Source organism: Gekko japonicus, unplaced genomic scaffold (assembly GCF_001447785.1).
Source record: "Gekko japonicus isolate JY-2015 unplaced genomic scaffold, Gekko_japonicus_V1.1 scaffold393, whole genome shotgun sequence".
Lineage (NCBI taxonomy): Eukaryota > Metazoa > Chordata > Lepidosauria > Squamata > Gekkonidae > Gekko > Gekko japonicus.
In genome coordinates, this window is record NW_015177017.1 from 231,890 (window position 1) to 247,009 (window position 15,120).

A 15,120-nucleotide genomic window follows, 5' to 3' on the forward strand; every position below is an offset into this window, starting at 1 on the left:
AAACCCATTAAATATATTGAACGATTTCCTTCCAATGGAAGCCTATAAAGTGGAAACAAATAATTAAGACCTGGCAGGGCTTTTTTGGTAGAAAAAGCCCAGCAGGAACTCATTAGCATAATAAGCCACACCCAACAGCAGAAACTCATTAGCATACTAAGCCACACCCCTGACAGCATAGCTCATTAGCATATTAGGCCACACCTCATGCCTCCCCTTGGCTTGCCCGGGCACCCTGTGGCTGCAGGGAGCCTGGGCAAGCCGGCCCTTGGACAGGCCAGGGAAGGCATGGGGAGGCCAGGCACGCAGAGGTTTTGGCTGTAGTGGGCATGGCCAACTCTGAAGCCAGCCGGAACTTCATTCCTGTGCGTTCCTGCCCAAAAATAGCCCTGAAACCTAGGATGTACCATCATTAATCGGAGGAAGCAGATAATTCACAGGGGGAAAGCAGACAGTACAAAGCGCAGGATAGAAGCTAGCTGTCTGGCAATGACTGGGCAAATCGATCTTACACCCGAAAGCGAACAGATTCAGCACCAAGCAGAGGGTTATGGGGAGGGTGCTGGATAATCTGGGTGCCACGGCAGAAAAGGCCCCGTGTTGCAATCATGTTCTCCAAGTGTGGGCCCACTAGACTTGTGGGGGGGGGGAATCCCTCCCCCCCATACACACTTTCTTGCCAGGCCCAGCGTGACTCCCAGGCTGCACCGCCACCAAACCCAGTGTGTTTCCCAGGTTGCGCCACCACCAGACTCAGCAGAGCTCCTGAGTGTTGCCACAGCCACTACTGGGCCCAACATGGCTCCCGGGTTCCTCTTGTGACCGCTTGAGGTAAGTTACTTTGGGGGGAATTACCCCACCCCGGTTCATTATTTTAAAAATTTCAGGTTTTCCTGCAAACTTGGGGGAGTCACCCAAGTTTGCAGAAAGATCTGTTTTAGGTATGCGTGGCCCCAGTCTGCAGGTCTAGGTATCTGCAGATGGGGACCACACCTGAGAAACAGATATATAGATATGATGTGAAGGAGTTTAAGACAGAATACAAGGAAGAGGAAGAAAAAGAGGAGGACGAAGAAGAAGAAGAAGAAAGCAAACTATTTGGAGTCCTAATCTCTTTTTCTAACAAGATTTCAGTCACATGGCCAAGTTTCTTTAACAGGGCACCATAATACCTCTGGAAGCTCGTTAGGAGCATTTCATTAGCAGATGCAGAACACTCCCCAACCGACTGAGCAAAACAGCGCCCGGATTTCTGAACGCCACAAGAGATTAAAATCAGATTTACTACCCTGTCTTCCTCCCTCCCCCTTTTAGGATTTTTCTTGTATGTCTTTCCATCTCCGGCGCAAAGCAGAAAGTAAATGAAGTCACTTACAGTGAACCAAAACTTCCCGCGTTTCCATGGAAATGCTCAGAAGTCAGAGCTCCAAGTTAATCAGGCTGCTAAGTACAAACGTCTTTTGTGACCAGCGACTCTAAACCCCACAGGCTGCCGCCGCCGACGTGTGTGCACCATCACACTCGGTAACCTTCTACCCTGCGGAGCGTGCCTCCCTCCTGACAGCTGACGTCCAGTTGCACTAGCTCGGATCTTGGGAGGAAATGCGGAGCATTGGGACAGAAACCAAATGGGCATGTTTGCAAGCGTGCGTACACTCCACGGACCCTCAGGGCTTTCCCAGAAACCAGAAAAGATCTATGAAAATATAAAAACTGCTTTGCGGGATGCACCTAATCCAGCACTCACAATGCAGTTTGTTGGTGGTGGAAAGTCCCGTCAATGCGTAGCTGACTTATGGCAACCCCATAAGGGTTTTCATCTAAACCCACTGACATCAATCAGCTTTGAAGAGTGTAATGTTGTTTAGGGCTGAAGAAGGAGAGATCGGATTTATACCCCTCCCTTCACTACCTGAAGGAGTCTCAGAGCAGCTTACAATCCCTTTCCTTTCCCCACAACGGACATCATGAGAGGTAGGTGGGGCTGAGAGAGCTCTTTCGAGAACTGCCCTTGAGAGAACAGCTCTGAAAGAACTTGCGACTGACCCAGGGTCACCCAGCTGGCTTCATGTGGAGGAGTGGGGAATCAAACTCAGTTCTCCCAGATTAGAATCTGAGCTCTTAACTACTACACCAAAATGGCTCTCCATCTGTTCCCTGGACCAGACACCTTTAGAAGCTCACAGAGGACATTGTCCTACTGTTTGCCCTCAGCATCTGCCTCTTTTTAGTTAAAGGTTAAAGGTTCCCTTGCTCGAAAGCCAGTCGAATCTGACTCTAGGGTTGCGGTGCTCATCTCCGTTTCAAAGCCGAAGAGCCAGCGCTGTCCGAAGACGTTTCCGTGGTCATGTGGCCGGCATGACTAAACACCAAGGCACACGGAACGCTGTTACCTTCCCACCGAAGTGGTACCTATTTATCTACTTGCAATTTCTTGCTTTCAAACTGCTAGGTTGGCAGGAGCTGGAACTAGAGACGGGAGCTCACTCCGTTATGCGGCACCCGGGTCTCGAACTGCTGAACTACTGACCTTCCACAGCCTGCAGTTCAGCATCTTAACCACTTAACCACTTGAGCCACCGCAGCTGCCTCTTCACATGGAGATAAACTGCCTCTTTACATGGAGGCTCGATTCACGACCCATACCTGTCGATGGGTCTACCTTCCATACATTTCATGCAGCCCTTTATTTATACTACATCCATATAATGGCCAATGGAAGTTTAACATTTAACTTTCTCAGACATTATGGTTAGAGTGCTAGACCAGGGTCTGGGAGACCCAGGTTCGAATCCCTGCTCTGCCGCGAATGCTTGCTGGGTGACCTTGGGCCAGTCACTCATTCTCAGCCTAACCTACCTCACTGGGTTGTCGTGAAGATCCCACAGATCTGTTCTGCCAAAGGTGGAGCTTCCCTCCGACCCAAGAAGCCTCCTGTTGGTCTCTCTGACATCAGCAGAAAGCCCTGAGCACCGCAGGCAAGCGATACTAGCAGAAAAGATTGGCTGGATCCAGCCCTCTATGTGTCATGCCCACAGTGCAGCCTGACCCCGTAGACCCTGATCCCGGGGATTCTGCACCCTCAACGTCCGAGGATGAGCTCCCTGCACCCCTTGAAGCACCAGACCTAAGTCTTGCGGAGGATGAGCACCAGCTCCCAGGAGAGTTTACACCCGGAGCCACGCCGGCAGAGCCAAGCACGAGCACCATGCCTCCTGATTCCCCCCCACCGGTGGCTCGTTTGCGCTCAGAGGCGGCGGGACATGGCAACCCGGTGTAAGGAGGCGCGCATGCGAGGTCAGCGTCCTCTAAGCCCAGAGTACTGACCGGAGCCAGGACCCTGTTAGCGGCCGGTAATTGGCTAACAAGCGGAACGGGCTTTTTAGGCGGCTCTCTCAGATTCCCAACTCGTGCTGGCAACTAATCGCTTAGACGAAACGCTGCACCCCGGATCCTGTATTCCTGTCTCCTGGTTTTCTCTCGGACTTCCCGGCTCCTCGGCTCCCTGACTTCGGATTGTGTACCCTGACTTCGACGAACGGCTTTCGGCTTCTGAACTCTGCTTGCAATCTCCAGTATCCCTAGACTGTGTGTTGACTTGATATTCTGGACTCTGCTCTGTCTCATCTGGTGCCCTGACCCCGGACTATGTTTGGACTTTGCGTACCCTGCCTAGCCCGCCAGCACAATCGTGACACTATGATTGTGGCTACTTTCGTATGCGCAAATAGCCGGAGGTGGCCATGATCCGCAACACTTCCTTATTCCAAGACACTGAAAGGATGGACAACACATCCAATTACCATGTCAGATTACACAGGGAAGCCACTGAAATTCATCAACATAAACACAATTTCAACAAGAAAGAAGAGAGTTTAAAAATAAATAGGGCATGGTTTCCTGTCCTGAAAAACACAAAATGCTCTACATCTTACAATAGTACTACGGATAAGATTAGAATTTCAACAGCCAGTCCATATGCAAAAGAACCTCCTCAAGAAAGCTCCTCCATTAGCATGTCACAGCCTGGGGAACTCCTACAAGACAATGACTCAGCCCTACCCCACCTTCCTGAGTAGATAGAAATTACCTGCCTACCATTTTTCTTCTCACCTTGACACAGAGAGTACTCCATCTTTCTGTGTTATACCTCTGAGGATGCCAGTTACAGCTGCTGGCGAAACGTCAGGTCCTACAATGGCAAGACCACGGCCATACAGGCTGGAAAATCTCCAACAACTAACTTCCTGCTGCGGTTGCTCAAGGTGCTGTTTCCTAAAATGCACCTTGTGAACAGGAGGGTCTTGTCTGGATGGTGTCCTTGATGAAGGACCGGTCTAGAGATGACAGCTGCAACTAAGTTATGTTTGTTCAGGTGTTCAGACCCATTAACTAGAGGGATCTGAACCCTTCCATTCTGCCATTTTACCTCCCCTGGAGCTTTTCTCCAAACGCAGCTGATCACCACACCTTAAAAAGGATATTATAGCTTTGGGAAAAGTGCAGAAAAGAGCAACTCGAATGATAAAAGGGTTGGAACACTTTCCCTATGAGGAAAGGTTAAAGCGCTAGGGCTCTTTAGCTTGGAGAAATTCTGGGGCAGCTCCAGCGACCACCTGGAGACTGGCAACTCTGCTGAGGTAGGTTAAGCTGAGAGAATGTGAGTGGCCCAAGGTCATCCAGAGAGTTCCCATGGCACAAGTGGGGATTTGAACCTGGGTCTCCCAGGTACTAGTCCAACACTCCTAATCCAGGGCTCTTTTTGTAGAACAAGTCCAGCTGGAACTCATTAGCATAATAGACCACACCCAACAGCAGAAACTCATAAGCATATTAGGCCACACCCCTGACAACACAGCTCATTAGCATATTAGGCCACACCCCCATGTTACCAGAAGTGTGGACATCCAGCCACACCCACCTTTTGCTTCTTATTCTGTTTACCCTGTTTGTTGTCAAAACCCAGGGTTTTTCTTGTAGCAGGAACTCCTTTGCATGTTAGGCCACACACCCCTAATGTAGCCAATCCTAATGAGTTTCTGCTGTTGGGTGTGGCCTATTACGCTAATGAGTTCCTGCTGGGCGTGGCCAACTCAGGAGCCAGCCGAAACTCCGTTCCTGTGCGTTCCTGCCCCAAAATAGCCCTGATTATACCACACTGATAAGGAAGAAGGCAGACACATAAGAGTATATGTCCTCCCCTGCCCCTGCAGTGTAGGCCTACTTACAGCCTTTGGGGGCGGGATATTTGACTGGGGTTCTAGTACGATGTAGTGGTTAGAGGGCCAAACTAGGATCTAGGAGACTCTGCTTCCAACCCCGTGCTCCAAGGGGCTGTGGCTCAGAGGTAGAGCATCTGCTTGGTATGCAGAAGGTCCCAGGTTCAATCCCCGGCATCTCCAATTCAAGGATCAGGTAGCATGTAGGGTTGCCAGCCTCCAGGTGGGTCTAGCAACAAATAAATATACACTGCAAAAACCTTATAACAAACTATTGTGTTCTGTTTATAATCATCATTTAGTAAAGTGCATAGTGTATCATTATTTCATCCTAAAGTAAAGGTAAAGGTTCCCTTGCTCGAAAGCCAGTCGAATCCGACTCTAGGGTTGCGGTGCTAGAGACGGGAGCTCCCTCCGTCATGCGGCACCTGGGTCTCAAACTGCTGAACTACTGACCTTCCACAGCCTGCAGTTCAGCATCTTAACCACTTGAGCCACTGCAGCTCCTTATTTCATCCTAGTCAGGTATAAATATTCATTACATTCAATAAGCAATAACATTCAGTACGTACAGACGTACAAACCATCCCGAGAAGGACGTTCAGATGACCTAATCGTGATCATTGTGAGAGATGGCTGTCCAGTTGGGTGAAATCGCGGATTCAAAGCACAAATATCCGGAAAGTACTTGATTTTCCAGATGTAGGAAAACTCGCTAGTGAACTGGGAGGATTGTGCAAGTGAGCCCACTTTGGTGCGGGAGACGGATGCGGGCATCTGAGCAGCGGTTTTAAATGCGAGAGGGAACAGTGGTGAAACCCGATCAAAATGACCGCGTGACCACGGCCTTGGACTCAGCTTTCGTGATCTGCCCTGAGCTCGCTTTGGGGAGGGCGGAATAAAAAAAAAATCTCCAAAATAAATAAATAAAATCACCAACCCTTTGACAAAACGGGGAAGGGAGAACCATGCAGGCCACCGTAAGGTGCCTGGGAGGAAGGATAGAGTGGGAGCATGCTCGATAGAGAGATCTACGTCGTTATTGCCCGGTGCTGATATTGGGAGCTGAGCCCATAATCTCCGCCACGCCAGAATGTTACTTAGAGGCAACAAAAAAAAAACCCAGAAAGGAAACAGGAAAAGGTTACTGAAGGTATTTTGATCTCACTGAAGGGAAAAGTCAAATGCTTTCACAGCTGCCAGATGAGCCCTGTACTATTTACCAACGTGGAATTGCAAATATTATTTTTCATTCCAGTTTATCCCACATTACAAGGCAGCAGACAGCTGGCAATTTGCAGCCCAATGGCCAAATCCTTTTTACATTACTCAGGGGGGCACTTTGCATCATGTGCTCACATTACAGGACCAGACTTTTAAACTGTCTCAACAGAAGGACCAAAAATCTTCCAAAGAGACACAAGAAGCAAGAGAGAAAGATGCAAACAAAATTTGCATAGAGTTGCTGATTTGCATCCTCAAGTCCCCTTCTGGGGAAGGAACAGAGATCTGTGTTCAGTAATCAACCTGGTGGCAGTTTTCCCACACCGCAAGTCAGCGGAACGGCGTTCAGTTCAGGCCAGGTTGCTCCCCAAACATAGCCAGTTTGGTGTAGTGGTTAAGATCATGGAGTCCCCCCCCCTGCTGTTTTTCTGAGCTGAAACAGCCTTGGGGAATGGCTGTTTTCCCTGTGGGAGGAATGTACTGAATGGGATACAAACGAGTTTCCCCAGTGGGGTGAATAGCATCTCCCTCGGGCATTTCAACTTGGGAAAACGGCAGAGGGTAGTCTTAAACCCACACATACACACAACGGACACAATTTAATTTAAATCACTGGTCTGCCTCCTGCTAGCAGCCCTCTTTGCCAACTGCCACTCTGAGCGATGGTGGGAGAAAAAATTTAAAAGTCTGCACTGCTACGTCCCTTCCAGGGAAAACCTGGACGTAACGTAGGGTAGTTCTAGGAATTCCCAGAAACTGCATGATTTTACCACAGAGTTTCTGGCAATTCCTAGAGCAACCCTAAGTCACTTCCGGGTTTTCCCTGGAATTGACACAGTGGCACTCAGGAAGTCGCATTCCATCTGCATCCCTCCCCCCAAGCCTCCCACCAGTTGACAGGCATGGCCTGACACATGCCTAGGGATTAATTTCCACCATAGAATTCCCAGACCATTGTAACAAGGTGATCTGCAGGGACCCAAAGAAGCAGGTCTCTGCATTTTAGGGGAAAAGAAGCTGTGTGTTCAAAAAAAATATGGAAAACTGTAGAGTCAGCAGCTGGGAGGTGACCACAGAAGGAGAGGCACAGAGAGAACTGGAGAGCTGCTGTTGCTATGGCAAAATGAAAATTTTGGTACACAGCTGTAGGAATTTCAGCTCTGCTCCATATAGAAAAGGAGGGCTAAGATGGGCCTATTTTTCACATGTTTTGGCAATGTCCCTGAAATGCCTCTCTCTCTTTTTTTTTGACAAATTTTGGCACTCCTTGCAGAAATCTCTCCTTAATTTAAGTGCCTTCAGTTGTTCTGAAAACCTCAGTTTACCTCCAGCAACATCATTGTGAAGCCCAAGCCGATTGGCTACATAGCAGCTTGTTCGTTACATGATCCCTGATCACCCATGTTATCGTTATATGAACTCTGATCACCCTTGAGAGCCAGTTTGGTGTAGTGGTTAAGTGCGCGGCCTCTAATCTGGGAGAACCGGGTTTGATGCCCCACTCCTCCACTTGCACCTGGCTGGATGACCTTGGGCAAGCCAAAGTTCTGACAAGAGCTGTTCTTGAAAAGATCAGTTTCTGTCAAGAGTTCTCTCAGCCCCACCTATCTCACAGGGTGTCTGTTGTGGGGAGGGGAAGGGAAAGGAGTTTGTAAGCCACTCTGAGACACCTTTGGGTAGTGAAGTGCGGGGTATAAATCCAATCTCTTCTTCTTTTCTTATTCGTCTAATTACTTATTTCAGTGGTGTCAAGTTGCAGCCAATCTCCTCTCCTCCTCCTCCTCCTCCTCCATGTGCGTAAAAGGAAGCAACAGCTACAGAGGAAAAAGGAATGGCTATGTAGCAGCCTGACGGCAGCTTGTTCACTATGGAGGGACTGTAGCTCAGTGGAAAAGCCTCTGCTTGGCATGCAAAAGGTCCCAGGTTCAGTCCCCGGCATCTCCAGTTAAAAGGACCAGGCAGTTGCTGATGTAAAAGACCTTCAGTCTGGTGTAGTGGTTAGGAGCTCAGACTCTAATCTGGGAGAACCAGGTTTGATTCCCCACTACTCCACATGCAGCTGCTGGTGTGACCTTGAGTTAGTTGCATGTTCTCTCAGATCTGTCTCTCAAAAGAGCTCTCTCAGTCCCATCTACCTAACAGGGTGTCTGTCCGTGAGGAGGGGAAGGGAAAGGGATTGTAAGCCGCTCTGAGACTCCTTTGGGTAGTGAAGGGCGGAGTATAAATCCAATCTCTTCTTCCTCCTGAAACCCTGAAGAGTCATGGGGTTGTGGATCTGTGGTAGAGCATCTGCTTGGCATGCAGAAGGTCCCAGGTCCCCGGCATCTCCAGTTAAAAGGACCAAGCAGTTGGTGAGGTGAAAGACCTCAGCCTGAGACCCTGGAGAGCCGCTGCTGGTCTGTGTAGACAGTACTGACCTTGATGGACCCAAGGGGCAGCTTCATTTGTTCCTGTAATTCCTGATAGAGTGGAATCACCCATGTGATTAAGAGGAAGCAGCAGCTACAGAAGAAAAAGGACACCAAAAAGGTCTAGGCAAAAGGTGAAATATTTTGTTGTTGTTGTTCATTCGCACAGTCGAGTCCGACTCTTCGCGACCCCATGGACCAGGTCACGCCAGGCCCTCCTGTCTTCTGCTGTCCTCTGAAGTTCACTCAATTTCATGTTCGTTGCATCTATGACACTGTCTAACCATCTCATCCTTTGCCGTCCCCGTCTTCTTTGACCTTCAATCTTTCCCAGCATCAGGGTCTTCTCCAGTGAGTGCTCCCTTCTCATTTGGTGGCCAAATAATTTGAGCTTCAGCTTCAGTATCTGGCCTTCCAGGGAACAGTCAGGGTTGATTTCTTTGAGGATTGACTGATTTGTTCTTCTTGCAGTCCAAGGGACTCTCAAGAGTCTCCTCCAGCACCATAGTTCAAAAGAATCTATTCTTCGGCGCTCGGCCTTCCTTATAGTCCAACTCTCACAGCCATACATGACTACTGGGAATACCATTGCTTTGACCATGCGGACTTTTGTTGGCAGGGTGATATATTTATGTAGTCTAAATATTTGTGGGGTAGGAAAATGTCCACTCCGTTGGTATTTCTGCTACATTTCAGCACAAAGACCAGAAACAAAGAATATTCAGTGCAAAAAAAAAATTCCTGCCTAGAATAAATGCGTAAGGAACGTTTGGTAGCATTGCATGTTGGATTCAATCATTACCTTACGGAGAGGAAAATGAAAGTCACAGTCAAGAAAGCGAGCTGACAGTTTTCCGGAGCCTGGGTGAGGAGTCAAAGGCAAGCAGTGTACAGAATTGCCTGGATTAATCAGGGTTTAATTTGCACAAGCTTGATTAATCTTTCATTTATGCAAGAGCTGGAGATGGATCTGAATGGTTAGCAGCTAGAGACGAACAGGAAAGAGCACGTGGCTGAGGCTGCCTGCTCGGCAAGGCATCTGGTCACCCCAAGATACTACGGTGGACAAAGGGGCTGATGGTATCTGACTGAAAGGGAGCTTTGCCTCTTGACAGCTCACACCCCGGAAATCTCATTGGCCTTTAAGGCACGGCTGGATTCAACTCTTGATCTTCTAATGCACACCAAGCTGGCTACCCGCTTGTCACTCTGAGTGATTTTGTAGCTTTAATAAAGGGGAGAGAGCCCTGATCTGGATCATAGAGTCCCAGGGTTGGAAGGGGCCGTGCAGGCCATCTAGTCCTACCTCCTGCTCAGTGCAAGGTCAGCCTAGAGCAGCCCTGACAAGGGTTTGTCCAGCCGCTGCTTAAAGACTGCCAGTACTGAGGGGGAGCTCACCACCTCACTGGGCAGCCCATTCCATTGTTGCACAACTCTTACCATAAAAAAGGTTTTCCCCAGGGATCATTTCGTAGAAAGAGAGGTGCAGGAGCTCATTAGCATAACTCATTAGCATAACTTATTTGCATATGCCATGCCCCCTGACATCACTGGAAGTGTGTCAGAAGGCAACACCCACCGCTCAGGCTCCACTGGACTGTTTTGGATTGCTAGCTATTGGGAGGGGGGGACGTGCAGATCTGTCCTCGCAGAGGAGGGAGAGCTTGTACCTGAATAAAACTTGGTCTTAAAGGTGCCACTGGACTGTTTTGGATTGCTAGCTATTGGGAGGGGGGGACGTGCAGATCTGTCCTCGCAGAGGAGGGAGAGCTTGTACCTGAATAAAACTTGGTCTTAAAGGTGCCACTGGACTGTTTTGGATTGCTAGCTATTGGGGGGGGGGACGTGCAGATCTGTCCTCGCAGAGGAGGGAGAGCTTGTACCTGAATAAAACTTGGTCTTAAAGGTGCCACTGGACTGTTTTGGATTGCTAGCTATTGGGGGGGGGGACGTGCAGATCTGTCCTCGCAGAGGAGGGAGAGCTTGTACCTGAATAAAACTTGGTCTTAAAGGTGCCACTGAAGTCGTCTCCTCTGCTGCCAACAGGAAGAGCTCCCTGCCCTTCTCCTCTAAGTTACAGCCCTTCAAAGACTTCAAGATAGCAATCCTGCCTCCCTCGGCCTCCTCTTCTCCAGCCTGAACATTCCCAAGTCCCTCAGCCTTTCCTCCTAGGGCTTGGTTTCCGCCCCCCCCCCCGATTATCCTCGTCCCTCTCCTCTGCACCCGCTCCATTCTGTCCACATCAACAAGAATGGCCCAGGCTAGCCCAGTCTCTTCAGATCTCAGCGGCCAAGTTAGGGTCGGCCCTGGTTAGTACTTGGAAGGGAGACCAATACGGAAGTCTAGGGTTGTTAGTTACACAGAGGCAGGCAATGGCAAACCACCTCTGAACATCTCTTTCTTTTAAAAAAAACCCTACAGGGTCACCATAAGTCACTTGCGACTAGATGGTACTTTACACACACAAAGGGAAGAAATGATAACAACACCGCATTTCAACAGCACCTTCACGGGTTCAGACTAGTTCGCACACATTCTCTTGTTGCAGACGAACTCATGGCAGAGGCAAGGTTTGAACTCAGGATGTAAAGTAAAGAGGGGGTGTGGCTCAGGGGCAGAGCATCTGCTTGGCATGCAGGAGGTCCCAGGTTCAATCTCCGGCATCCCCAGTTGAAAGGACCAGGTAGGAGGTGATGGGAAAGACCTCTGCCTGAGACCCCGGAGAGCTGCTGCCAGTCTGAGTAGACAACACTGACCTTGATGGACGAAGGGGCTGATTCAGTAGAAGGCTGTATAGAAATATTGTTTCTGAATTCTCATGCCTTCTTCCTGTGATGACATTCTGTATGTCTTTTTCCTGCTGCAGGCCAGATGGCCTAGTGTGATTTCTGTCACTTGACCAGATGGTTGAACCACCAAATAGCCATGCCATATAATCATGCCAGATACCCACATTCCTTAACACCTCCCTGCTGAGGACTAGACTTGAAGGCTCCTATTGTATGGCCTACATGAGCCATGTCACGTACACAATGGAGAAAGCTAGAAATTGGATCACCTGACTGCAGGCAGGGCCTCTAACTTCTTAGCCAATCCCCACACACCTGATGTTGGCAGCTATGGCAACCAGAAATTGGGCACACACCCCTGCTGCTGGTGATTAGCTGATGGCCACAGCTGATGGTGACTGGCATGGAGGTATAACTCCATGGTTCTTTAGGGAAGAGCTCTCTTGCTCCTGGGATCCTGACTTTTGAAACAAAGAGTTTCTTTGTGAACTGATTGCCGGTTGCCAATCTTCGGTTACTGTGGATCTGTATCTCTGAGCAGTCCTGGACTATCTACCTACAAAAGATGGGATTTCTCTTCAAAATCCCTTGGTGCCAACCTGTACTGTTATGCAATGGACACTCTTGGACTATCTGATGCTACACTTAACTCGGTAACTATGATTATTATTAATGTGCAGTAAGGGCAAATAGCCATAGGTTGTTATTATTTTTGTATCCTCTATTAGTCTCTTGCTATGCTTTGCACTGAATAAAGATCATTCATATTTGTAATTGTCTCTGATGCGGTAATTGAACTCCAGGGCTAAATCTTGTGTCTAAGCGGACCACAGAGCTACCACTGTGAGAGTAATTGTGTGCACCTCTGAGTTAAAGTTGCTGATGTGTTAAGTCCCAGATGCCAGCTAAGAGAGTGAATCTCTGCTTTTAGTCTGGGTGGGGACCCCGTTGAAGAGATTCTGGTGGCAAACTGTAGTGAATCCTAGAGAGAGTACAGACTGTCTCATGGATTTTGTTTCATGTGCTGAGATATAGGGTTCCCTCTCACCCCTGGACTGGGCTGAGTGGGTTTAATCCTGTACAGCAGCTTCATGCGTTCATGCAACATCCCAATATGCCACTTTGTCTCTCAGGCTGTGGTCACGCACACTAAATAATCCACTTTCAATCCACTTTCAATGCACATTCCAACTGGATTTTGCCAGTTCACATGGTAAAATCTAGTTGGAAAGTGCACTGAAAGTGGATTGAAAGTGGATTATTTAGTGTGCGTCACCACAGCTTTAGCCATGCCCCAATGCCGTGGCATCGATCCAAACCGCTCCCTCCCCCCAAGGCAGCTGCTTTTTAAGGAAATCAAAGCCATTAGAAGATCTGGCCACATCTGTTTCATCTCATCTGTTTGTCGGAAATTTTGCATACACCTGAGGCACAGACCGTCCCCAGGAGGATGGAATTGGGAGCATCGGATGAGGCCACTGAAAAGCACCGACAATGGAAATAAAGAAGGAAATCAGCACCTCTTGTTGTGCTGACTGCACTCCCAACGGTGACTACCTTGCCACAGGTCTACCACAGTTAATACCTTGGAAGCAATTTGGTCCAGCTGTGTTTTTGCTTGTGACTTAGTAAATTACTCCCTGTCCAATGTCAGAGTGCCTTTCGGAAGAGGAACATCCAAGAATAATTGCTAAGTGGGAACGAGGTGACAGCGGTTTGCCTTCTCTGACGCACTCGGTAGGCCTCAGGGAAGCTTGAAAGCTCCTTGGCCCCAATCCAGTAAAGATAGTTGACAACAAAGGGCAGAACTTTGCATGTGATTGTTTTACATTCGTAAGTGACATCAAGTTCCAATGAGCTTAGGACAACCCCAGCAAGAGGCTTACAAGACAGCTGAGGTGGTTTGCCACTGCTTTCCTCTGCAGAGCCTTCCTTGGTGGTCTCCCAAGCCAAGTACTGACCCTGCTTAGCATCCGAGAGTTGTCAAGATCAGGCTATAACACACTGACTTCCCTCTGATAGAGTAAGTTTGGTGTATTGGTTAAGTGTGCGGACTCTAATCTGGGAGAACCGGGTTTGATTCCCCACTCCTCCACTTGCACCTGCTGGATGACCTTGGGCAAGCTGTAGTTCTGATAAGAGCTGTTCTTGAAAAAAAGCTGTTTCTGTCAGAGCTCTCTCAGCCCCACCTACCTCACAGGGTGCCTGTTGTGGGGAGGGGAAGGGAAAGGAGTTTGTAAACTGCTCTGAGACTCCTTTGGGTAGTGAAGGGCGGGGTACAAATCCAATCTCTTCTTCTCTTCTTCTTCGTCTAATTACTTATTTCAGTGGTGTCAAGTTGCAGCCAACATATGGCAACCCTAGCAAGAGGCTTTCAAGGCAAGCAGAGGTGGTTTGCCATTGCCTTCCTCTGCGGAGCCTTCCTTGGTGGTTTCCCATTAAAGTACCGACCCTGCTGACCTTCACTGCCATAGGAGGTAGTGGTGGCTACAAGCATGGATGGCTTCAAGAGGGAATTAGATAAACATATGGAGCAGAGGTCCATCAGTGGCTATTAGCCACAAGGTATTGATAGGAACTCTCAGTCTGGGGCAAGTGATGCACTGTATTCTTGGTGCTTGGGGGGGCAACAGTGAGAGGGCTTCTAGTGTCCTGGCCCCACTGCTGGACCTCCTGATGGCACCTGGTATTTTTGGCCACTGTGTGACAGAGTGTTGGACTGGATGGGCCATTGGCCTGATCCAACATTGGCTTCTCTTGTTCTTAAAAGATCTGACGAGATTGGGCTAAACCATGCTGCCTTTCCTCTGATAGAGTGATTATATACATACATTAAAACAGATGGACCGACAGACAGATAGATATAATTGCTCTTTGCCTAGATCTGGACTGTGTAGAATCAGTTAGTGGAATCAGTTAGTAGAATCGGTTACGTGGAGGGAAGTCTCGAGTGGAGTGCCACAGGGCTCGGTCCTAGGCCCGGTGTTGTTCAATGTTTTTATAAATGACCTGGAGGAAGACATAGAGGGGATGCTTATCAAATTTGCAGAAATAGAGATAAGTGCAAAGTCCTACACTTAGGTACAAAAAAACCAAAGGCACAGATATAGAATGGGAGGGACTTGGCTTGAAAGCAGCACATGTGAAAGGGATCTAGGTGTTCTGGTTGATCACAAGCTAAACATGAACCTGCGGTGCGATGTGGCTGTGAAGAAAGCTAATGCAATCTTAGGCTGCATTAACAGAAGCATTGTGTCCAGATCACGGGAGGTGGTAGTTCCACTCTATTTTGCTATGGTCAGGCATCACCTGGAGTCCTGTGTCCAGTTTTGGGCACCACATTTTAGGAAAGATGTTGACAAGTTCGAGCATGTCCAGAAGAGGGCAACCAGGATGGTGAGAGGGTTGGAATCCAAGTCTTATGAGGAAGGGCTAAAAGAGTTGGGTATGTTTAGCCTGGGAAAGAGAAGGCTTAGAGGG

General features: G+C 48.7%; 1 non-coding gene across 1 annotated transcript; it reads left to right on the forward strand.

Annotated features, from left to right (window-relative positions):
• Window positions 1-5,330: 5,330 nt before the first annotated feature.
• TRNAT-GGU lies at window positions 5,331-5,402 on the forward strand. The gene has a single exon. It is a non-coding gene; the product is annotated as a tRNA-Thr (tRNA).
• Window positions 5,403-15,120: the final 9,718 nt, after the last annotated feature.